At 36.6% G+C, this 27,129-nt stretch overlaps 1 long non-coding RNA gene across 1 annotated transcript; it reads right to left on the bottom strand.

Annotated features, from left to right (window-relative positions):
- Window positions 1–6,620: 6,620 nt before the first annotated feature.
- LOC145525357 (uncharacterized) lies at window positions 6,621–26,899 on the bottom strand. Its single transcript, XR_014068130.1, has 3 exons — window positions 24,734–26,899; window positions 21,239–21,385; window positions 6,621–7,159 (listed from the first exon to the last, which is right to left on the bottom strand). It is a non-coding gene; the product is annotated as an uncharacterized LOC145525357 (long non-coding RNA).
- Window positions 26,900–27,129: the final 230 nt, after the last annotated feature.

The raw sequence follows: 27,129 nt of genomic DNA, 5'->3' as shown, positions 1-27,129 counted from the left end.
CTACACTAGCCCACTATGACTCCATTCTAGTGTGACGTTCAGCACTTCCCCCAAGGTAAACTGGATTTGGAAATAACTCTCTGTTATCTTGTGCCTGAAAGCTAAACTACCATGGCCTGCATGGTCTGTTCACCAGTACCCTCATTAGGCCGGGCACATCTTTGGGTCTAGTCCTTCCTCTTCAGGCCTCTTGAGTTCCAGGTCCCTTAGCTGTAGGGCTGGACTGTGTCCCACTAGCCTATTTCTAAAGCAATTCCTTCCAATCTTGACTATTTCTAGTGGGTTCCCAAAAGTAAGTCTTGCTTGTCCAGCAAAGTAGCATTGCATTCCAAACAATTAATTCTCAGCCTATATCCCACTACTTTGATTATATTCAGTAATTGTATTAGAATTTGCCACACTCCAGGATTCACCAGAATCTTTTCTGACAGGAGGTAGAGAAAAAGTTCAAGGTACTTCTACCCCAGAATTTTCTTAGACTGCATTCATATTTCTCCTGGGCTAAACTCGCCTCTTTTCAAAGATGTTGTGTTGCCAGAGAAACATCACCATTTGTGGCTATCCCTTTCTATCCACTACCCTGATAGAAACTTAGATCAGGAAAAATAGATTAACTCACACAAATTAGTTGGTAATTATGAGTATGAGTGATAATTGAAGATTACTTATCAATTTGATCTATTTTAAAAATAATAAAGGAGGACTAAAGGGGAAGTAAAAAATGCAAGTTACATAACCAGATCATCTGCAGGGATATTATATTCAATTGAATTATTTTAAATAAACTTTTATTTGAGATGATTGCAGATTTGAATGCAGTTACGGAAAAATAAAGCAGAGAGATGTCCCTTTTACCCTTGTTCCAAGTGGTGACATCTTACAAAACTATAGTACAATTTCACAACCGGATATTAACACAGAAATACAGTCAAGATACACAACATTTCTGTTTTACTCTTTTAGAACCACACTGAAGACCCTTTTGAGCTCTCCTCCTGTCCTCCCCAGTCCTTAATCCTGGCAACCACTTAATCTGTTTTCCATTCAAATGTTTTATTTTAAGAATAGTAAGTAAGTGAAATTATATAGTAAATAACTTTGAGGTTGGATTTTTTCACTCAGGACAATACTCTGGAGATTTATCCAGGTTGTCGCATGTACCAATAGTTTTATTATTATTTTTATTATTCTTGAATAATATTCCATGTTATGTATGTTCTGTGCTATGCTCATTTAATCATACAAAATGGAATACCTGGGCTTTTTCTAGTTTCTAGCTATTATGAATAAAATCACTGTGAACATTTCTGTACAGGATTTTGTGTGGACATAAGTTTTTATTTCTCTGGAATAAAAGTCCAGAAAGGGCAATTACTGGGTGATGTGTTTAGGGTTTTGTTGTTGTTGTTGTTTTAAGAAAATGGCATCTTTCTAATATGGCTGTACCATATTACATTCCCATCATCAAGCTATGGCTGTACCATATTACATTCCCATCATCAAGCTATGAGTGATTCAGTTTTTCTGTACTCATCAGCATTTTTCATTGTCATGATTTTTTTTTTAATTTTGCCAATAATGGTTATGTTGTGTAGTAATAGCCCATTGTGGTTTTAGTTTCCATTTCTCTAATGCTGAATTATATTAAATGTGTCTTAGTGTGCCTATTTTCAATTTATTTATACTAGAATGAAATGTCTGTTTTAAAATATGTGTCAGATAATTCTAACATTTTTGTCATTTTGATAATGGCATCAATTGGTTTTTTCATTTAAGTTGAGATTTGGCAGGTTCTTGGTGCAATTAATGATTTTCTGCTGAAACCTGGACCCTTTGTGCTCTACTAGACACTGTGTCTTACTAGGTTACAGGTCTACTTTCGTCCGCCTCTGGAGTTATCATCTAGAAGTTTCTCTCTTGTTAAACTGTCCCTTTCCTGGTTCTTTAGCTAAAGAAAACAGATACTATTGGGAAGGTTACTGACTTCTGGAATATGTAAAGAAGAAAGAAAACCCAGGGAACTCAGCTCAATGTTATTCCTCGAGTCCCAGGATGCCTAGCCAGTCCAGTCTGCATCCATGGCTCTACTTTTCATCCTTCTTATGTTTGTTTTACATATATATAAACATAAATGTATATACTATATATATAAATACACACCTTTATGTTAGATATTTATATGTATATAACAATATAAGATTATATACAATGTATAGTTATATGTAATTTACATTTTTGAACTGTTTATATGTTTCAATCCTTTAATTATATTCATATAATTCATATATATATAAGTTTCCAGGGCTTCTCACTGTATTTAGTGGGAAGAGTAGGAAAAACTGTCCCCAGTAGGAAAAATGTGTCCCCAGAAGCCAAAGTTTCACCATGGAATTTGAAGGATTTTTTCTTCCCCTTGCATCTTTCTTTTGGAGATGACAAAGGGTTTCTATAAAAAATAACAATGGCCCATTTATTTTTGAGCAAGTTATATTCAATATGAAATTTTTGATTATTTTTAAAATGTCTTCAAAGTAGAAAACAATAAATGATGAGTACATGAATCAATAAAATGCATTTTATAATAGTAAATCATTGCATTATACAAGTAGATTTAACAATAAAGATAATTCAGAGCACCAGAGATAAGGAAAATAAGCATACAATTCCACTACAATTTGCTGAAGGCATTTCGAATTTCATCTTTTTGGTGAAATTTGTTCCAAGGGTAATTTGTCACCATTGTTTTCCTCAAGTGTACTCAATGAGCATTAAACATGCCCAAATTGTGTACTGACAGCCTGAGATGTCTTCTCTAGTCAAGTAGAAATTGTGCAAAGTAGTAAGGTGGTAGGGGATCCTAGAAACTATGATAAATTACAGCATCCCCCTGGAGCCCAGAGGCATTTGAAATAAAAACAGCAATATAATGGACCAAAACTACCACTTTATGATCTCTGCTTTCTTTCTACCTGATTAAAAAAAAAATGGCATTGATCTCAGACTGAATACTTTGAATTCAAAATAGTTTCCCTATTCTACTTCGTATGTCTCTCAGGACCAAGAACACATTAAAAGCAAAAATCTTGTTCTGGAGAGAAAACCAAGCTTGCCACCAAGTCATGCAAAGGACTAATGTGACTTATGACTATGAGCAAGCTTTTTATAGAAACTCGCTTAAAATGTGTGCTTCTTTAGTTTGGAGTTACAAATAAGATAGAAGTCAACTCTTCTGCCTCTTGAGAGAAAACAAAATCACCTGTGGGAAATATTGCATTGTTTTTATTATTATTTGACAGTTAAGTTATAGAAATAAACTCACTTAAAATGATAACTCAAATTATCTTTCAAAGAGTAACCCTCAGCAATAACTACGAAACATTGTTGGTAATAATATATTGTATATTCATGCTAAGTCACTTCAGTTATGTCTGACTTTTTGAGACCCTGTGGACTGTAGCCCGCCAGGCTCCTCTGTCCATGGAATTCTCAAGGCAAGAATACTGGAGTGGGTTGCCTTCCCCTCCTCCAGGTAGCTTCCTGACTCAGGGATGGAACCTGCGTCTCTTTTATATCCTGCATTGGCAGGCAGGTTCTTTACCACTAGCTCCATCTGGGAAGCCCATATTGTACATACATTTGATCTATTTTAAATAATAATGAGATGAACAAAATGATAGTTAAGGAGCAAGTTACACAACTACATTTTTAAGAACTTTTTATTTTTTATTGGAGTATAGCCAATTAACAATGTTGTGATAGTTTCAGGTGGATAGCAAAGGGACTCAACCATACATATACATGTATACATTCTCCCCAAACTCCTCTTCCATCCAGGCACGACTATAGTTTATTCAGCATTGGATTTTAAGTTTGCTTTCCCTGGATCTTCCTTGGAGGTGACATACTGATTGATCTAACAAGAAATACTGGTTCCATTTATGTTTGAGCAGGATTTACGCAGAAGCTACATTACCAACAAACGATACATATACCTTGAAGATTTATTTGGTTAAATTCCCAACTCACTCTAGACCCTTCTGCCCAGAGCTTATAGATTTTCCTAGTGCGTAGTAATCAAGGTCAATGCCACATAGGAAATTACTCCGAAGAAATAATAGCTTCCAAGTACACTACCAGGTAAGCTATCCCAGAGGCCAAACAAACAAAATGCTTATAGGTGCAGTGTTTTAAATTAATTTCTCACACAACCAGAAACAAATGAGAAAGTTAGGGTAGCATAGCACACTTAGGATACCATGTAAATGATGAAAAGTCCACACTTCCTTGATGTGGAATTACACAAAGCTCTATGTCCTGTTTCTTTCTCTGATGTATTAACTTCCCCTGCAGTAGGTGTGGTTATAAGCACTGGAATTGAGGTTTGAGCCAAGGGTCCACAGACATTAAGTTCCCCAGGCCAGTGATACACACTCACTCTTGCAAAGCTGCAGGGGCAAGTACATAAGGTACAGTGGGAACTTGTGAATAGTCTGCTGAGCCACCTTGGATTGTATTTACATTTCTTGGTGGAGTGCTTGTGGAGTCTGAGAATAGGACATATTGGGTATCATCAGTGTCAACATACTGGATGGCTGATGTAGAGGTGAGACAGCTCTCAGCCCAGAAGTGATGGAACCAGTACTTTCTCTTCCCACCTCTGGTTTACTTTATTGCTTGTTCTGCTATATTCTCTACTGATTCTATTATTGACTTATTTTTTACACTTTACACATCAATTCTGCTCTTAATTTATAAGCTACTAGCTTTATTATGTATGTTTATCATTTACTACATGTTTGCCTACAACTCATAAGCTACTTTTTTGCCTACACTACGTTTTTGCCTACACTTTTTACTACGTTTTTGCCTACAACTCATGAGCTTCCCTGGTAGCTCAGCTAGTAAATAATCCACCTGCAATGCAGGAGACCTCGGTTTGATTCCTGGGTCGGGAAGATCCCCTGGAGAAGGGATAGGCTAACCACTTCAGTATTCTTGGGCTTTCCTGGTGGCTCAGACAATAAAGAATCTGCCTGCAATGCGAGAGACCTGGGTTCTCTCCCTGGGTTTGGAAGATCCCCCTGGAGGAGGTCATGGCAACCCACTCCAGTATTCCTGCCCGGAGAATCCCCCTGGACAAAAGAGCCTGGTGGAGTACAGTCCATGGAGTCACAAAGAGTTGGACACAAGTGAGCAACTAAGCACAGCACATAAGCTTATATCTTACATACTATCAAAACTTTGTGTTTCTCATATGTCCATTACACCTTGTTTGATTTTCTTCTCTTTATAGAAGAATTGAATATTATCAAACAATACAGCAAACTCTTATTAGAGTATTGACCTTTCTCTAACCCCAAAAGGCCATACCACAAACATACATCCAAAAGGTCACATTTCAAGGAAAACAGATGTAAATCTAAAATTGAGAATTAAGAGATATTAACCTATACACCACATAAAATGTGCTCAGGTGTAGATATATTCCTGATGTGTACCTTAATTTTTGTAGTAAAATTTAACATAATGGGATATCTGGGAGGCATTTTATACAAGGCACGTCCAAAACATGGTCAAAAAGATTAAAGTTAAATCTAATCTTGGAAAAATAATACCTTAGCCTTTTTGAAATATTCATATATCAAACTATGCTCAGTTTAAAAAAAAAAAAGAAACCTAGGTTGGCATGTAAATGCATTATATTGAAGAGAAGATACCTAGAGATAAACATTTTAGTCAATAAGAGATAACAGGGGTAAAAATCTAGACTTGATGCTCTTTGACCTCAAATCTCATAATAAAATTTTAAAATAACAATTTTCCTTTTATCTTGACCATTTAAATTTGACCTCAAGTGTTGAACTAATAATAGATGGCCTAACTAACTGTAGTTCAACTTTGGCTATGAACTATGTATATGACATTTAAAATATTTAGCTGAACAATCATAATTTTATTTTTATAATAAGTACAATTATTCTTTTCAACCATTACTATGATTTGCATAATTAAGAGAAATTACTAGTAGAAAATGATAACAAAGCATTTCTTTTCTATCCAGGACTGTTTTACTTCTGCATGAAATATGAGGCTAGAAAGTATATTAGCTAGTTACGACAACTGAAGCTATCATCCAAACTGTAGATTATGTACACTGGAATTGAAAAATTAGCAACTATCTACTGAGAACAGAATAGCAAGCAAGAAGCTTAAATAGGAAAACAATGGGAAGAGCATTTCAGCAGCAAAAGAATTTCCTAAATAATATTAAACTTTGGAAAGAATTTCAAAGATATCTCTTCTAACAGATTCTTATCAAGATTTGACAGAATGTAGCCATACTTCAAAATTCTGTAAGGAACTAGACCATTCTCCACTAAAGATTTCTCAGAAAAAACATTTTTTTTCTAATTCAGCAAATGAGTAAATAGTTATGTGCTTGGTAAACATTGGTCAAAGAGCACTTTCCAGAAAGACGTGGCATCGTGGGTATGATGTACTGCATAGTCACTCCTTCCTGAGTCCTGACTTGCATTCCACCACGTAAGACGTGCCAACTGGAGAACTTAAGCATTCTGAGCCCTAGGTTTCTCATCTTGATTTTATATATAATTTATGTATTTTTCTTTTTTCCATTATGGTTTATTACAGGGTATTGAATGTAGTTTCCTGAGCTATACCCTCTCCCTTGGCTCAGAGGAGTCATTTGGGTCTAGGAAAGTTAAGGAGGGAACGTCTTCCCAAATGCCGAACTATCTCACTAGAAGTCACATTTTCTGTTTTCCTGAATGGTAAAAATACTTGGAAATAAATGAAAAATAAAAAGGAATAGTCTTCTAAATCAAAAGATGCATGATTTCATTTCACTTGTTAGATTGAATGTGGATTTGCTGGCCTTTGCATTCTATAGCTTCAAGGGATTTCTGAAACCCACAAGTGAAATTGCATTAAAGTACAAACTACACTTCAGAGTAAAGGCAGATACCAACAGGAAGTGAGCCTACCCTCAAGGGATGCATTGAATAAGGCAAATGTACCTTAAATTATTGGTTATTTAGAGCCAGAGATATTAACTGGAGAATATCCTTGACTTCAGATGTATCCACTTCAAAAACCATTCATTGCCCTGGCAGTCACATTGTTCTCTATCTCTCCAAACCTAAGAGGAAATAAATATATTAATATATCTATTTGTATTAGGTAGTAGGGAACCACTGACCATTGCCTGTTCAACTATATATATTTTAATGTACATGTTATGATATCTAAATAAATCAAAAGTACTTAATTGTATTATCATCAACTTGGAAATGGTAAATATATTTTTTAAGATTTCAGTTGCAAATTAACTATAAATGAATCTAACTTTAAATGACCTACAAGTGTTCAGTTTTCTAGGCCTATTCTGCCAAAAATAAATCTCTCTAGGGATGGTTAGGAGAATCAAAACACTCATTTTTAGAGAATGAAAAATAACACTTCCTTGATGCTCAGGTGTACAGTATAACAACAAAATATATCATTTATTTTAAACTCTTTTTCACTCAGCTTGCATCCTAAATGGTGCCTGTAAAAATAACTAGTGTAACTTTGTCAAAACAGGCATGTCTGTATCCCATTCTCTAGTGATTGTCATTCATTAAGACATGTGTCTTTCAGGAAAAAATTAAAAAGATCTCTAAGTAATTCTGATTAACACTCCTGATGAAAAAGCACCGCTGATGAAACCTTAACATGATTCAGAGGATGGCTAAAGTAGGTGAAAATTAAAGGTCTATAAAAATTACACCTGGTAAGGAAGTCTATTTTTGGATATCATCACTCAACATGTTCAGGGTTAAACATAGATTTATTTATTCCTCATATTAATCTTAAGAAGTAAGTGCCATTTTAATCTCTATTGTGCAGATGAAGTTATTGAAGACTGGAGGGTACAGTGGCTTATCCAGTAACACTTAGCTGGACTCAGGAAGGGCTGAAGGTAAGATTCAAATTCAGACATTTCTATTCTAGGGGAACTGTACTGTTAACCACCTTGAGATACAACTTTTCTCTTTCCTACCAGCATTCCCAAATTTACCAAATTTAAATCACATTTAGCTTTTCAGAAGGCAATAACAAATAAAAGTACATAATAGAAGCATGCATTATGCATTATAATTTAAGAGAAATTCATTTCATATTCATTGCTATGAAAACAGGATTGAATTAGACATAATCCAAATGTTTGAAATAATGAAAAGTGTCATAAAATGATAGAGCAGGAAATACTTCATATTTGAAAACACTGAAATCTGACTTTCTGAAATACCAGTACATCACAGTTATCTTTATATATCAACTTGCCTGGGCACATGATGACCAGATATTTGGTAAAACATTATTTCTGAGTGTGTTTGTGAGGGTGTTTCTGGAAGAGATTAGCATTTGAATCAGTTGACTAAGTAGAGTAGATGGCCCACCCCAAATTGGGTGGGCCTCACTCAACCCATTGGAAGCCTGGACAGAATGAAAAGACCGAAGAAGGGAGAATTCTCTCTCCCTCTCTCTCTCTCTCTACCTGACTGTCGAGCTGAGATATCAGTCTTCTTCCCTTGGACTCAGACTTACACCGCAATGCTCCTGGTTCTTATACCTTCAGTCTCAGACTGCAAACTACATCTCTGAATTTCCCAGGTTTCTAGCTTGCAGATGGCACATAAGGGTACTTCTCAACCTCCATTATCATGTAAGCCAATTCCTCATCATAAATATTTTAAATATATTCTATTACTTCTTCTCTCTCTGGAGAAACTTGACTAATATATAGTATCATAATCTGTAGACATAAGCCAAATTTGGGAAAATAGTTTTCTTCCATAAGAAAGATCCATTCTCCAGAGGTCATAGTATATGGCTCACAAGTGTTCTGTTTTCTAGGCAGTATCTCTACTGCCAAAAAAAAAAAATATCTCTCTGAGGATGGTTAGAAGAATTCAAAGGCTGATTTTAGAGAAGGAAAAAAAAACAGTACTTCCATGAAACTCAGATATATAGTACTAAAATGAAGCAAAATCATTTATCTTTAATGTTCTTGCAGCTCGTTGGGATTCTAAAGATTTGCTGTTTGATGGCTAATGTTCCCACTGAAACTTCAGCTTTCTCTAGCAAAGACAGATTTCTGGTTCTAAAATTATTTACAAAAATAAGAATTTGCGATTTTTTTTTAAAAAGACACAAAAATGGAAAAACATGATGTCCGAAATCAATTGCAACCAGAATACCAAATTAATACATATAACCCTCATTTCAGTTTAGTCACTCAGTCGTGTCTGACTGTGCAACCCCATGGGCTGCAGCGTGCCAGGCTTCCCTGTCCATCAACTCCCAGAGCTTGCTCAAACTCATGTCCATTGAGTCGGTGATGCCATCCAACCAACTCATCCTCTGTCGTTCCCTTCTCCTCCTGCCTTCAATCTTTCCCAGCATCAGGGTCTTTTCAAATGAGTCAGTTCTTCTCATCAGGTGGCCAAAGTATTGGAGTTTCAGCTTCACCATCAGTCCTTCCAACGAATATTCAGGACAGATTTCCTTTAGGATGGACTGGTTGGAGCTCCTTGCAGTCCAAGGGACTCTCAAGAGTCTTCTCCAACACCACAGTTCAAAAGCATCAATTGTTCAGCACTTAGCTTTCTTTATAGTCCAACTCTCACATCCATAGATGACTACTGGAGAAACCATAGCTTTGACTAGATGGACCTTTGTTGACAAAGTAATGTCTCTGCTTTTTAATATGCTGTCTAGGTTGGTCATCACTTCTCTTCCAAGGAGCAAGTGCTCAACCCCACAAACAGTAAGAAAAGGCAAAAAGATAACCCCCATTACTCGATACCAAGTTTAGGAAATTGTCAACGTTTAAAGTGGTTGACGCTGCAGAGTATGTGAGTAAAGTGCTGTGCTGTGCACATACACACACATTTAAAGTAACAATAAAGTTTCATTAGACTTCCAAAGTTACAGAAAGGCTATAAGAGGTGATGATATTGGCTAGCCTGACTGATATATACACTGAGATATTAAAAACATATATGCATAGTCCAGTCCCTCAGTTGCATCCAACTCTTTGCTACCCCATGGACTGCAGCAGGCCATGCTTCCTGTCCATCACCAGCTCCTGGAACTTGCTCAGAACTCATGTCCATCCAGTTGGTGATGCCATCCAACCATCTCATCCTCTATCGTCCCCTTCTCCTCCTGCCTTCATATGCATACTTCTTATTCATACTTATATATGCATAAGTAATCACTAAATATTCCTTGCACATTATATAACCCTTGCTTGCACATTATGATTTGGCTTTGAAGATTCCCAGCTGACGTTTTAATATTTCTTAAACTTACAATCCAATTAATACTTTGAAATTCAACAAAGTAGTTGGAAATTCAGGCACTGATGTGTCTTATGTCTCCAATGTATATGGAATTATTTCTCTAATGCTGTCAAGAAGCTAGCCAGGATGCAGTAACTTGGGCTCTTCCCTTAGTATTCTTCTGCCTAATTTAAGATGGTGCCCATATTTTAACTGAAAGTGAAAGTTAGTCCTTCAGTCGTGGGATCCCATAAACTGTAGCCTGCCAGACTCCTCTGTCCTTGGAATTCTCCAGGCAAGAGTACTGGAGAGGGTTGCCAATTCCTTCTTCAGGGGATCTTCCCAACCCAGGGATAGAACCCAGGTCTTGTGCATTGCAGGCAGATTCTTCACCATCTGAACCACCATACTTTAACTGGTGCATAGTAAAAGCTGGATATATTGAAATGCCAAGAGAAAGATGGAGAAAAAAAATTGTAGAGATGGAGAAACGAACTATAGACCAAAAACAGAACAGTTTTAAGAGTGTTCTGAAAATGTACCTTAAAGTGTTGGGTATTTGAAAAAAAGAAATACATTTGTGAAACTAATGGCTCTATCTTTCTGCTTTGCTATAGAGAACTTCCGGTAATTCAAAAAGTCAAAATGATATTCTGTTAGTAACCATTCCTGTTTCACCAAGACTTTGAAACTCAAGTTTTCCCAACTCAATATAATTCAGGTAATAAATTTTATAATTCAAAGATTTATATGTTCCACCAGTTAGCAGTATAAATCCATTCAGCGATGCAGAATGGCGATTCTTTGTCTCTGCTAGGAGCACTAGCTTAAGGAATTATATGATACATGTGTAAAGGTGTTTAAAAAAATGACATAATTAATTTTTTATTTCTACAACAACCCTATTCTCTCATTTAAATTGATTTAGATATTCCCCATTAAATCGTGGAACATATGCAAATTGTAAGTTATAATAAGTTCCTATGAATAATGATAAATCTACAAAAAATATTAACTCAATACAAGTTTCTTTAGAATATCATTAATTAAACAACAAAAAGATTTCTACTATAACTTATTGGAATTAAATGGGGACACTTTTGTGGAAATTTTTTGCATTTCTGTTTGCAGGAGATGTGTGACCCTAATAAGAATGAGCTGTGAAAAAACATTATTCAGGCTTTTTCAGAAGAAAATCTTATTATAATTAAAAGTCATTATTAATTTTTAAAGAAAAGATAAAGCTTTTTGTTAAATACATTATTTTCTATATGCATTTAAATATAAAACCAGAATATCAAACTGAGGAGCATAAAAGTCTGCTTTCTCCAACCTGCCCTTTCTATACTTTAATTGTTTTGACAATTTCTACTGAGTGATGAAGCCTCTGTTTTAACACTTTACTGATAGGTAAGTAGCTACAAGGCACCCATTCTTTCTTCTGATGAGACAGATGGCAGGATTATTTGTGTTAGCAGCAAGGTAAGAAAGGGTGGAATTAATTCCAGGTTTCCCCCAAGGCTTTTCTCTCATTATTACCAACTGTATTTCAATTGATTTTTTCTTTCTGACACAATGAAGAATTAATAGCACTGATGACCTTTCAGAAGACAACATAAAGGTTCTTTATTTGTGAGGTATAAGGAATTCCTTATGTTCCCTAATAAAATAAACCCAGATCTCCCAATCCTGACAACAAAGATTGTTGTTTCCACCTATCGAGGGATTCATCACCTTTGACCCAGCACCTTTGAATCACATGGTCCACTTTTACCTTGGTAATCCCCTGTTAATGCTCTTGTGTCACTGATGTGTAAGCCTCAAGAGGGAGTAAGTTTTAATTATTTATAGGAATCTGAAGTGAGGAGCATATTTTACTGAAATTTAGATCTTGAACTTTTAATTAAAGGATGATGTACATATCAATAATATGACTTTCAAGATGTGATTTTCCCTAACTTTGGTCTGCTTCAGTAAGGTGGAAACTTCCCATAATTTTCCCAGCTACCTTTTTCTTGAAATGAAACTCAGAGGGCATGGTCTATAGACTGAAATTACTTTTCTGGCCAGGTTATGATCCAATTTAACAAGTTCAAATAGGATTTATTTCCACCATGGATGGTTATCAGCAGGGATAACCTTTACTGCAGAGTTTATTACCTATACAAGTGAGTCATTTTGACACATTTTGTTCTTTCTAATATTGCTTTCATGATTTTGATATGTTTGTCATTTTTTTCTTAATAAGAAACTTAAGATTTATATTTGTTATCCATGTCAATACTAGGACATCAAGAGAAACTTAGAAAAACCTTTTAAAATTAGTGCTCACAGACATTGCTGTAAGTAGAAAGTCATAAAATAAATATCAATTTTCTCAGCTACTTTTTCTATTCTAATTCACATAGATGAAGGGATAACATGTAATATTTAACATCAAAGGAATATGAGATAATTCTTTTGTTGCAAATAGGAGGAGAAAAAAAAAAGAGAAAGACAAAATATAAGCAGACCTTCAACAACAGACTTGTATAAGGTTGCAAACTACTTTTTTAAAAGAATTTTTTGATGTGAACCATTCTTTTTTAAAGGGCTTTCCTGATAAAGACATTAGAGATGTGGATTTGACCCCTGCAGCAGGAAGATCCCCTGGAGGAGGAGAGGGCAACCCACTCTAGTATTCTTGCCTGGAGAATTCTGTGGACAGAAGAGCCTGGCGGGCTACAGCCCATGGGGTCACAAAGAGTCAGACACAACTGAGCAACTTAGCACAGCACGGTACAGTTTTTTAAAAGTCTTTCTTGAACTTGTGACAACACTGCTTCTGTTTTTTATGTTTTGATTTTTTGGCCATGATGCATGTGGGATTTCAGCTCCCCGATCAGGGATCGAGTCCACCCCTGGTTGGAAGGCAAAGTCTTTACCACTGAAAACCAGGGAAGACTGTAAACTGCTTAAGTCAGTTATACCCTAAAGCATTTCACCAATCAGCTGTGGGGACAAAGCTCAGATTTTGCAAAGTTGAATTTTAACTTATAGAAAACGGATAAGTTGCAAACAAATGTTAACAGATATAGAGATGCAGACAGATGCTTTCCATCCAGCAGGGAAAAAGAAAAGGCTATGATTTTGTTGTCTTGTAGAACATCAAACAGTTTTGAATCTACAATAGATGACTTATTTCAGCTATTTTTCTTTGACTTGGTCTCTTGTGTCCTCATTTGAACCAACTTTGTCATCCCGCTACTTCCTTCATTAATTTATGATATAAATGTTTGATATATGTTCACTATATATTGTTATTATAACTGTTTTTCAAAAATTATCATTTAATAAACATAAGTTTCAAAGAGCAGCAACTTATAAGAAAATTAACTAGTAATATTCCTTCATGTGATAATGAAATCTATGTATCAAAGTGTCCTTCCTCAGCATATTTTAGTGACTTAAATTTTTAAGGAATTCTAGATGAGACAGAAACTCCACTGTTAAATGGGAAATTCCGATACAAAAAACATTATTTCAACCTATATATGGCTGATAGAAAGGAAGGCAAACAGTCGTTATTGAGAGAAAAATAAGATTTAAAGCACAAGGTAGAAATCAGAGATGATGCAATTTCTTTCTTTCTTTTTTTTTAGTTGCTCTTTTTTCTCAAGAGCATAAAGAAAAGCACCCAGTTGCATTCCAGTTTGAACCAAAGTATTCTGAAGTAATGTGTTAAAAAACGCATAAACACTACATTGAAGATGTAATATTTTCTCAAGTGTACTCCAGATATTTTGGAATGCAAATATTTTTCTTATGATACGTCATAGTCTTTGTGAGTCAGCTTTCACACTTTTTTCTCTAATGATATTGTGCATAAATCTTCAAATGCAGTAGTAAATAAATATCGTATTTTATTTTCTCTTAAAATATTCCATGAAAACCAGCTGAAGTTAAAGTAGACCATTTTTCCCTTACTGTTTCAAGACTTGGAGACCTGGAAGAATTTTACACTATTAAAAGTAGACCATAATATGAAACATCTTATTACTTGGTTGATGATTTGTAACCTACTCATTTATTCAGTCTCTTAATATCCTGGACATGAAGGAGTAGAGAGCTAATACGAAGATTACAAAACAGTCTTCCTGAGAAACACCTTAGGTCTATTGAGGAAAATTTTAAAATTACTCATTTTATTGAACACAAAGGAAGAACAAGGAAATGAGCTGCTTTGGAAAATGATAAGAATGAAAGGAAAAATGGTAAAATAAAAGAATTAAAATGTTATATCAAAAATCATCTTTTTTAATAAACAAATTAGGGTTGATCATCATCATACAACAAAAAACCAAAAGTTATTTTTTAGTTTTATTGGTAATAATATGCAGTAGTTAGAGAGGTTGTAGTAAGATAAAAATAATCATAACCTATCAGAGATAATAGGACTCTATCCAACTTTTCTGGAAATTAACTTTGTAATATGTTTCAAGATTCTTAAATGTTTCACCATGATTCCTAAATAAATGTAATTAAAATACTTCCTAAGTAAATATTCACAAATACATGCACATATGTATGTATAAATATACTCATCATGGTATTGGATTTATATATCCAACATGAAAGGAGTGGTTAGGTAAATGATAAAGTATTTATACAATGAAATATTATATGATGTTACAATAATGGTTTGACTGTTTTTGGCATCACATGAAATGCCCATGCCAAAACGCTATTACAATATTATATTCAATTTGAATTACAAGATTATTTCTAAAAACATTTCAAAGTTCACCAAGTAGTATTATCAAGTGTTAGCAATGGTATTTGTTGCATCCTCAAAAACTTTCTGTGCTTTTTGTATATTTTCCAGGTGTAACAAATACTAGTCTAATAATCAGAGAAATATTTTATATATAAGAGATTAGAAAACATAGACTATTAAATATTCTAAAATAACAGCAGCAATAACAACGCTGAAGAGACAGTCATGTTTTTCTCAAAGAATGTTGACTATGTGAATAATTACAGGAGAAAATGCATCCTTGAATGAATGAATGATCAAATTAATACAACATTAGTTACAATATAACATTTTCTAACAGAGACACTAAAGTTTCTATATTGATTCTCCTTTATATTAACATAGAAAAAAAGAAACCAATAAGCTTAAAAAGAATACACATAGTTATAGAGTGTGGTTTTAGTCAATCTAAGTAAATAAACTCCTTCAAAGAATTCGGTGTTCAAAAACAAATGAGTGTTTCAATTTTAGAGATTCCTCCTTATCTAATGAAAAAGGAAAATGCCAGCTAGGATTATGTAAACAGTGAAGTTAAGGTAGAGCTGACATTTAACCACTAACCCCAGATAAGACCAAACTGCTAGCTAAAATATTTAGGTCCTTTGATTCTGGTTGCCTGGAGCCCCCATGTTCGCCTTTGCCCCTTCCAATATTGTTTCTTCTCCAGGGTTTTCCAGATATTTTCCTAAATCAGAATCATTACCCAGCAGAGCAAGGGTTCCTTGGAAGTCTGCCCCATCCATCCTGAGTGCTTGGTTCTATGTATTACCAATTGTTGCTTAATATTAATTTCATCTCTGATTTAAAATTTTATCTGAAAAATATCTACTTCCAAAAGCTCTATAATTAAGATTTTTTTTTTCTAAATCAAACTAGGCTCCATTTCTAATTAGTCAAATGTAGTGCTTTTTAACACTATTTTCAGCGAGTAAATCTTTTCATGGAAAAATAATGTTCAATAAATTTATTGACAACTTTCCAATGCAATACCAACATCTATCTCTTCTCTACTATGAATCTTTTTTGAGTTTAATTTTTCTAAGACTCTTCCAAATGTGGAAATTTATCCTTTAGAAAGCAGTAATTGTTCTTCTTTTCATTACACACAACCCTTGCTTTTCAATGCAAATCATTACTCCATTCAAGTGAATTTCAGTTCATCTCACCTAAAGCCTGACTGAGTACAAGTGTATTTCAACTCCTCATAAAAGATGCTTCCTGAAAGAACACAATATATGTTTTAATTTTGATCCATTACATCTTTCGAATTTGCTCTGTTCTGTCTGTGCTAAGTTGCTTCAATCATGTCTGACTCTTTGCAACCCTGTGGACTGTAGCTCACCAGGCCCCTCTGTCCACAGGTTCTCCAGGCAGGAATACTGGAATGGGTTTCCATACTCTCCTCCAGGGGCTCTTCCTGACCAGGGATCAAACCCGTGTCTCTTATGTCCCCTGAACTGGCAGATGGGGTCTTTACCTGGGAAGCCTTTTTTTTTTTTTTCCCCTTTGGGCATGCTGCACAGCTTATGGAATCTTATTTCCCAGACCAGGGATCAAATTTGCCCCCTGCAATGAAAGCACCAAGTCCTAACCCCTGGACTGGTAGGGAAGTTCCAATATAATTTGTGATTTTTTTTTAGAAAAGTAATTTTTTCTGTAGTCCAGTTTGGTAATTTTTTGCTAATATTGTTCAGGAAATTGTTTTGATATTGCAGTTTACTGTGCATTATTAGCCAATCTAAAGAAAAGTAGGGGAGTATTGTATATAGTCTTCCAAATAATTTCAACTACTCTATTAGTCAAGGTTCTCCAGAGAAACTCATGGAAGCAGAGAAGGATGGTAGAGATGGGTCCATAAGAGATGTGGCAGTAAACCTTACATGGCAACTGCCTCAGGAGAGGGAGACATTTACAGGTTTTGTAGACTGTACAGAGTCAACTCCCTCAGGGCGGGGTGGTGGTGGCTTTTTCTGACAAAGAAGACTCATCAGAATTTAAGGACTCAATGTTTCCAACTCATCAGTCTTCCCATATGTCCTCATTTTAAATTTAGGATACTATTTCTTTCTAATCAGTGTCCATACTTTAATAGTAGACACCCTACAAGGATAAGAATTCAACCTGTGTTGCAATTCAACCAGTCATGCTGAGATTCTGGGTTTCATTTTCAATCATTTCAATCCTAAAGCTAGGAAATAAGGATCTCCTTCAGGGCACACATAAAAGTCTTAAGATTATTTCTGTTGTGCTTTAACTGAGAATCCAAATCCCTGAGCTCATCCTTTTCTTCCCTCATTTTGTCTAGCAACTTTAGAAGCAACCAGTCTATCTCATTATATTTATTAGTTTGCCAAAATTGTTTGAAAGTATTGTATATACAATCACCCAGATCCTTTGCTTCTCCTAAGTGGTTGATTAGGAGTATCCAGTGGCAATGTTTTGTGTATCTCCATTTCCACATTTCACCATGGAATCTCAGAGCTCTTTTTGCTACTAGAGAACCACTGGTGTCTTTAAATCTAATCAGATTAGAGAGCCAATGTCAGAAACCCCAGCATCAATTTAGAAACCTCAAACCTAAAATTCTGTCCTAGAACCAAATTCATAGGACCAAAATTGTATTAGTCCGGTTTACCCAGAGAAACAGAACCAACAGAATGTGCGTGTGTGGAGAGAGAGACAGAGGGTGACTGATTTATCATAAGGAATTGGCTCACGAGATTATGGAGTATACGAAGTCCCAAGGTCTGCAAAGAGGCAAAATGGAGACTCAAGACAGCTGGTGGTGTGGTTCCAGCCCAGAGAACCAGCAGGCCTGAGACCCAAGAAGGGTTGATGTTTCAGTTTGAGTCCAGAAAGGTGAGAAATGACACAGCTCAAGTTGCCAGGCAGAAGGAAGTCTCTTACTCATAGGTGGGTCAGCCTTTTTGTTCTGTGTAGGCCTTTAGCTGATTGAAGAAGTTCCACCCACATTAGGGAGGCTAATCTGCTTTATTCAGTCTACCAGTTGAAATGTTAATCTTCATGATCATCCTCAAAGAGGTGTCCAGAATGTTTGACCAAATATCTGAGCCCAGTAGCCCAGTCAAGTTAACACATAAAATTAACCATCTCAATCACCCAAGCTCAGTTTAAATTTTTACTGTTTAACTTAATGATCAAAATAATTTTGAGCTAGTTGAGAACTTGTAGTGATACAACCTGTGTCAAGCTGAAGCCTTAAGTAGTCTTTCCAGAATTTTGATGTAACTGGTACTTAATTAGGTGTAATCACCGACTCGATGGACATGAGTTTGGGTAAACTGTGGGAGTTGGTGATGGACAGGGAGGCCTGGCGTGCTGCGATTCGTGGGGTCGCAAAGAGTCGGACACGACTGAGCAACTGAACTGAATTCTGTAATGTGGAGCTTCCCAGGTGGCACTAATGGTAAAAACCCCACCTGCCAACTCATGAGACATAAGAGATGGTTTCAGTCCCTGGGTTGGGAAGATGCCCTGGAGGAAGGCATGGCAACTAGCTCCAGTATTCTTTCCTGTAGAATCCCATGGACAGAGGAGATGGGTGGGCTACAGGTCATGGGGTGCAAAGAGTCAGACATGACTGAGCGACTGAGCACACACATGCATGCATTCTGAATATGAGTGTGAGGTAGGGGTCGGTAGGTCAATGTGAAGGTCTGAAGCGGGTTTCCTTTATGTTAACCATTACAAAGTGAAGTTACTATCAATGTGATCTCACAGCTAAGTGAGCAATCTTTTTGTAGTGGTTTTGTGACTCATATTTGACACTTTCAGAAAGGTTAGTGTATTAAAGCTTGCATGCATATTAAGTAGCTTTAGTCATATCCAACTCTTTGTGACCCCATGGACTGGCTCCCTTGTCCTTCACTATCTTCTGGAGTTTGCTCAAATTCCTGTCCATTGAGTCAGTGATGCTATCTAAACATCTCACCCTCCTCTGCCCCCTTCTCCTTTTGTCTTCAATCTTTCCCAGCATCAGGGTCTTTCGCAATGAGTCAGCTCTTCCCATCAGGTGGCCAAAGTATTGGAGCTTCAGCCTCAGTCCTTTCAGTGAATATTCAGGGTTGATTTTGTTGGATTGGCCGGTTTGATCTCTTTGCAGTCTAAGGGAATCTCAAGAGTCGTCTCCAGCACCACAATTTGAAAGCATCAATTCTTTGGCACTCAGCTTTCTTTATTGTCCAAATCTCACATCTGTACATGACTACTGGGAAAACCATCACTTTGACTATATAGATCTTTGTCTGCAAAGTGATGTCTCTGCTTTTAACGCTTAAAAATCATCTAACAGACATAATACTAAGCAAATAATACCAGACACAGAAGAGTAAGATGATATGATTCCATTTGTATAAAATCCAAATGCAGGCAAAACAATTTTATGATGGCAAAAGTCAGAGAGTAGTTATCTTCTGGGAATGAGACTGTGAAGAGGCTCAAGGGAGCTTTCTGGAACTATGGATATTTCTTTATCTTGATGTGGGTGGTGGTTACACAGTTGTAACAATTCATAAAATGGTCCACTCTACTCTGTTGACTTCTACCTTATTTAAAAAAATTTTTTTTAAATCATGACGTTTTCTTAATACAATGCTTTATAAGTAATCTGAAGTATGTGCCAAGGATAGAGGGAGAAGGCGAGCAGACTGAAACAAATTCTAAAGAAAAGTATATGTTTCAGCCAGATAAGGTGAACTGCACATTTATAGCAAGCCAATGCTTCAATCAATACAAAGTCTGTTATAGTTATCACTGTAATAGTATTTGTGTTGGTTTTCCTGGCTTCTTATTAAGAGCACAGGACGTTGAATACCCATGTATTCTCTTTGGTAAGCTGTAGGGCTTTTAGAATAAGAAATGCTACATCAAAAATATGTTCCCAAGACAATGTACCAAATTAAGATACAATGTGACATGTTAAAAATGTTTTTCATTAAAATTATTATGAAAGGTAAATATAAGGTTGAATCTTTCTATTACAGTTAAGAATTAAAGCATTTGTTACGCCAAGGAGGAAAGAAAGACAGAAAAGAAGAGAGAGCAAATACAGTTGCCCCAAGTCTAAATGTGTAGAATAATACTAAAAGACAATGACAAATATATTTGCTGACTCTCTACTTAAATTTTAAATTATCAACACCCCAAGTTCACAAAAAGTTACCTGAATTTGCTGACCATTTAACTTATATCCTTTACATCTCTTTCATCACATGACACACTGAATCGTTTCCATTTTCAACTCTACCTCTTAAACACATCATGTCATTATGACAGCCAGAGGAATAATCAGAATTCATGCTTCTGGGGGAAGAGAGAAAATATGCCTTTGTATTGGCTTATCAGACCAGACAGCTGAAGGTGAGAGATCCCAAATAAACAAAGCTATCCTCCAAATTTTCCAGTTCTCTCCTGGACTTGCCCACAAATCAAATTCTTAGAGAACTGGTACTGAAGCTAATGGAAGGGTCACTGAAAGAGGGTCAGGAGATATGATCTCTGGTGTTATTCATTTAGAGCTTCCCTTATGAATCAGTTGGCAAAGAATCCTCCTGCAATGCATGAGACATGGTTTCAATTCCTGGGTCGGGAAGATCCCTGGAGCTGGAAATGGCAACCTGCTCCAATATTCTTACCTGGGAAATCCCACGGAAAGAGAAGCCTGGAAGGCTGCAGCTCGTGGGGTCGAAAAAGAGCCGGATATGACTCAATGACTAACCATCACCACCAGCATTACTCATTAATTGTGAGACCTTGAGTAAGGACAACAACTGTATTGTATCATATAAAAAACAACCTGAAGGCTTTAATGGTTCTCATAAATGTTTTACAAAGACTCTAGGAATCGATTTACTAATGAACATATTCTCCTCATCACTTTTAAGCTGCCTGCACTTCACATCATCACATGTATTTTTAACCTGCAGAGGAGGCAGCTTCCACATGGGCATGTCTTGCTCCAGCCTTTGTGTTTTCTCTTCTAGTTACACTGCCTGTCCAAATAAATTAACCCTCCATTAAATCTTATGAAAGAAACCTATGCTGTGCTCTTCAGATTACGTGTTTTCTAAGTTACCTTGTGGGAAAACTGGCTACTGGAGTTCAGAAGAAATCATTGTAGCCTGGAGTCCCCCACAGAAGTCACACGCTTGGCTTGGAATCACAAATTTCAGGCATTGGTGTGAGCTCCACTCTTAACCCATGTTTTAACAGCCTCACTTCCCTGCAGAGAGAAAGAGGAGACAGATTACAGGTAATTTTTCTCAGGTCCTGGGAGAAAAACAAAAACAAACCCCTCCGCCCCCCCAAAAAAACTCAGCTTTTAATATTATGATTATTTTCTATTACAACTCTATATCAATACGTAATTCACAGTGATTTCTTTAAAGCTGAGGTTAGACTGAGGCAAGAGATAGATGAGCCCCAGGCTGAGCAGCTAGAGTTCGTTCCCTGTGGGCAGATATTGTAAGACAGCAAGGGCGAGAGAGGAGTTGAACCCTGCCCAGATAAAAGATAGAGACCACATATTTCTCATTCTCGAGGTCCAGGAGATGTTCCCAACTAGACATGCACAGAGAGGTTCCTTCGAGGTCAAAACACAAGTGATGTCAATCTACCCATGGGCCTCTTTGCTAGAATCCATCTTGGCTAAAGGATGCATGCAACATATAGGAGGAGCCTGAAATATACCAAATACAGACTCAGAAACAGGCAAAGCAAGATGACTGGCCAAAGGAAACCCAGAAGAAATGTTCCATAAAAGTGACTCAAACTACCACGAGGGTGAGACTCTGATTCTGTTAGTGTGTCTATCCATATGTACTGCTTTTCCTCCTAATAAACACTTTGTGTCACTACTTTTTGTCTTTGTGGGAATTCATTTCTATAAAGCTGAAAGGCCAAGGACCGTGTCACTGGCCCCTGGTCTAGGGCTTAGGCTTCAGCGCCCTCACTGCTGAGGCCTAACTTCAGCATCTGGTCAGGAACTGAAGCCCCACTTCAAACTGCTGCAGGCAGAGGCCACCCTAGATCAAGACCAAAAGTAAACCTGTGGCCATATTTTACTTTCTTGCTCTGATCTGGCATCAATTAAGGTATTGAGGCTATTTCTAGGTAACAGTAGATACTATTTTTATATAACTATAGGAAATCAGATTAAATCTAGTGAATATTGCTGTGATAACACTACACCTGAGAGGACCCATAAAGTGATTTCTTTAGGGGATAGATAGGAGGCTAAGATGTGAAAATGGCAACCCACTCCAGTATTCTTGCCTGGAAAATCCCATGGACAGAGGAGCCCTGTGGGCTATAGTCCATGCAGTCACAAAGAGTCAGATACAACTAAGCAACTGAGCACACAAGATGTGAAACATTATTAATTCCAGGAAAAAGACTGTACTTCTCAACCTTCTTCTGCAAGTATTCAGGTCTGCAAGGCTTAAAATTTTGTCAGTTGTATTTTGAAGACATAGAAGCAATTCGACCTTTGCTGTTGTCAGGTAGAAAGATCAAGTCTATTTCAACCAAGCAAGAAAATAGAGAACTCCCTGAAGCTGCTGAATAACCATCAGCACATAATATAGGAACTATTCTGTGTGTTTCTCTGGCTGGAGATGATAAAAACTCTCTACGCAAGAGTCAGGAACCATCTGAAAGTGATGAGCATAGAGAAGATGCATGACTCAAGTTGTCTCATCTTTTACTGACATGAGTCTAGAGTCAGAACGAAAAAAAGGAAAAGATCATTTCACACACTGTTTGAAATTTTTCACATACTGTTTGAAATTTCTCATTTCTTAAAGCGATTGATAAAATGTTCCCTCAAATTCTAGGGTAAGACTGATTTAAAAGATCACACTTTGAATTCTCAGGGAGTTTTGTGTGTCTTTTGATAAATGCTCATAAAGTAATACATAGTCTTGACAAAAGTAAGAGGATTTTTTTTTGGTAAAGACAGTGGTACTTGTATCTCTACTCTTCATACAGAATTTTTGGTTTTATTTTACCTTTAAAAAGATATTAAGAGTGAACAGTTTGTACTTTCCAAGTAAATTTCCTTTAGGGCAGAGGACCTGATTAGTTACTCTGCTTAAAAGTATATATGCAGATACATGTGGGGCCCCAGAGATTATTTCATAATAATATAAAAAGATATCTTTTTCACTCTAACTTTTCTACCTGGCAGTCTAAATGAGGGCATCTATTGGCTCAAGCAAAGGATTCTTTTAAAGCAACCAAATTAAAAATTTTCTGTGCTAGTTAAAGTGAAAGAAGGAAAAAAAAAAGATCTCAGAACTGGAAATCTTTTCCCAGAATACTTAAGCCTGAATCCATATTTTTGTAGGGCCTAAAAAATGCCCCTTGAATGTTGAAGTTCACCTAGGAAGAAACAGTCTTGTTAAGGCAATTTTTCTATAACAGTTGCTGATGACTGGGTTTCCGTGTTCTGAGTACCAGACTCTTGACCCCATTGGATTTCTCCCACGAATTCTGTCTTAAGCCAAGGCATGAAAACTACAAAAATGTTTTTTGAACGTGCTCAAGATTCTCTTCTCCATACCTGCTCTCGACCTTGTCCACCCCCTTGTTTTAGCATTGGGTAGTCACATTTCTTCTTAGTATATCAACCAAATTCCCTTTCCTTCTGGATTCTATTTGGCAATGGGAGGCACAGCTAAGAGATCAGAGGAAGAAATACACATTGGATATTTATTCCTTAGGCTACCTCCCTGTGGACCCTGGAACAGACACCAGCTTATTTTTTTCTAATGAGAGCCACATCTCCTGCTGTGGTCACTCTCCCCCAACAACCCTCCTCAATGGGTTTGGTAACTGTCCAGCTGGTACAAGCGCTGGGATGCTTAATCATGCAGTGTGGGTTCCCTGGTCCTTACCACACTTTGTAAATAGTCCTTTTATAAAACTCTCTTCAATTATCCCTTCTAAGAGTGCCATCTGAATATTGTCTAGCCTCTGAGCAGCACACAATTAAAAGAGAACTACATGGATTTTACTGCAGGTTATACAAGAAAAATTATATGTCACAAACTTCTGATCATATGTTATAGGGTTCTGATTTCTAATTTCTTCTTTAGTAAGTTAAAATTGAGTCGCTCTCTCTGGTATTGTTAGAGGAATGATCTCTGAGCTGGATTCTTCTGTTTCTGAAGCTTTATGAGTTTTCCAGTTGTGTATATTGCTAACATATTTTATTAATTCTATTCTTGAGGGTGGGCAGGGAGTGGCTTCTTCTCATTTTCTCTGCAAAATTCCTGTCACTGAATATTTAAAACCACAGAATTATTCTCCTTCAATTTGTGTGGTCTTCAATCTTCCATCTTTCTCTAATTTTAGGGCTTTAAGTTTCTTCAGCAACAGCTTCTGTGTTATCTCAAGATGCTGTGATGAGAACTTTTGCATCAGAAGAACTTTGCAATTGAGAAACAAGCAGAAAATAGGTTCCTGCAGCATCACAATAATGCCCCCACCTTCCAACCACCCCGTCACACCAAACACCCCTTCCCACATCTGCTTCTATTGATAAGTAATGTAGATAATGTACACTCACTTATTCAGAATTTTGATATCCGTTTTCACACTAAGTATTTCTGGATCACATTTGTTTCATCTATAGACACCTTATTTTCAATATTCTAGAAGAAACATGTTTCAGATCTCCCAGGAAACAATTTTCGTAAGTTGGTACATACATGTCCTATCCTTTCCTTCCTTCAATTTCAAGGAGAACTAGAATGATTTCTTCCTACTTTTGAGAAGCTGCATTGATTGAGGAGAACAAGGACTTTGCTTCTTAAAAAAAAATACAATGAATCTTCTTTGTTGAACAATATTATATATGCTTTGGCATCCTTAGTTTGCTGGAGTTGTAGCTACAGAATTATCTTGACATCATTCACCTGATACTTGTGGCAATTTTCATGAGATTACCAGTTCATATGGACTTCATTTGAGTAAGTCATTTCTCAATCCAGCAAATCATTTCTCAATCCAGCAAATCATTTCTCAATCCAGAGTTGTTTTTGAAATAGTTCAACCAGTGGCTTCATATATAGCATGATTGCTGAAAGCATGACATATTCAGCAAGGTTGAAAATCATTGTTTTCTGGTAAGGCTTCAAGAGCCACAAAGATTCAGACTATAGTCCTTGGAACCAAAACACTCAACATAATATATTCATGAGAATAAAGTTTCTGTCACAGAATTTTCCCATAAAAGTTAATTAGAAAATGCTGTATTACATTAGCTACATAAGTGATTGGGTGTCAGTGTATACACATGCACAGTATATATGTGTGGTAATATTTATGGCAACTCATCAGAAATCATTCCCACTGGCCTATAAACAATAACAGATATGATTCTGTCAAGATTAGCACCAAGATGATAGACTTTCTTCATAATTTATTATTTTCTCTTAGATCATTCTATCATTTCAAGACTTAAAACTTATTTAAAAACAACTTTTCTCTATACAGACAATACTTCTTCATGTAAATATTCTAGAATGATGAATTCTCAGTCCAGCTTACCACATTCTCAGTTGTCTTTGTTAACCAGGAAAAATGACAATCATTCTCCTCTTTACATTGATCAAAAATGAAGAAGCTTTATATATTATTTGACTGCAATTTTCTCCATATATTGCACAAAACTAAGGGGATGGGTTTTTCCAGTCAAGAACACTGGAGTGGGTTGCTATTCTCTACTGCAGGGGTTCTTCCCCACAGAGGGATCGAACCCACATCTCTTTCATGTCTTGCATTGGCAGGTGGATTTTTCCACTAGCACTACCTGGGAAGCCCAGGAACTAAGGGGAAAAGTATTAGCTTTCAAAGGTGATGAATGAAGCAGTTGCTGTTCACTTGCTAAGTCATGTCCGACTCTTTGTGATACCATGAACTGCAGCATGCCAGGCTTCCCTGCCCTTCACTATCTCCCAGAGTTTGCTCAAACATTTGTCCACTGAGTTGGTAATGCCATCCAACCGTCTCATCCTCTGTCACCCTTTTCTCTTCCTGCCCTCAATCTTTCCCAACATGAGGGTCTTTTCCAGTGAATTGGCTCTTCACATCAGGTGACAAAAGTATTGGAACTTCAGCATCAGTCCTTCCAATGAATATTCAGAGTTGATTTCCTTTAGGATTGACTGGTTTGACCTCCTTGCTGTCCAAGGGACTCTCCAGAATCTTATTCAGCAACACAATTCAAAAGTATCAATTCTTCAGTGCTCAGCCTTCTTTAGGGTCCAAATCTCACATTTGTACATGACTACTGGAAAAACTGTAGCTTTGATTATATGGACCTTTGTTGGTAAAGTGATGTCTCTGCCTTTTAATACACTGTCTAGGCTTGTCATAGCTTTTCTTCCAAGGAGCAAGCATCTTTTAATTTCATGGCTTCAGTCACCATCCACATTGATTTCACAGCCTAGTAATAAAATATCTGCCACTATTTCCACATTTTCCCCATCAATTTGCCATGAAGTGATGGGACCAGATGCCATGATCTTAGTTTTTTGAATGTTGACTTTTAAGCTAGCTTTTCCTTCACCTCCTCTTTTACCCTCATCAAGAGGCTCTTTAGTTCCTCTTCACTTTCTGCCATTGAGTGGTATCATCTGCACATCTGAGGTTGTTGACATTTCTCCTGGCAATCTTGATTCCAGCTTATGAGTCATCCAGCCCAGCTTTTATCATGATGTACTCTACATATAATTTAAATAAACAGAGTCACAATATGCAGCCTTGATGTAGTAGGAACCCTAATAATTGTGACTGCATAATACACTGCAAGTTTCTTCTGAGAGGCACATGCATGCTGATTAAAAGTGGAGAATGTGTAGCTGATTTGCCCAATTCAAATAGTGCCTGGCTGGTTTCTGACCTTAGAACCTAAGCAAGTCACTTAACTGCTATGAGAAGCAGCTTTCTTCTCTCTAAAGC

This window comes from Giraffa tippelskirchi, chromosome 11 (assembly GCF_054371585.1).
Source record: "Giraffa tippelskirchi isolate mGirTip1 chromosome 11, T2T-mGirTip1v1.2.pri, whole genome shotgun sequence".
NCBI classification, from domain to species: Eukaryota; Metazoa; Chordata; class Mammalia; order Artiodactyla; family Giraffidae; genus Giraffa; species Giraffa tippelskirchi.
Note: the sequence above shows the minus strand (reverse complement) of the source record. Positions and strands in the feature narration are given on the sequence as shown.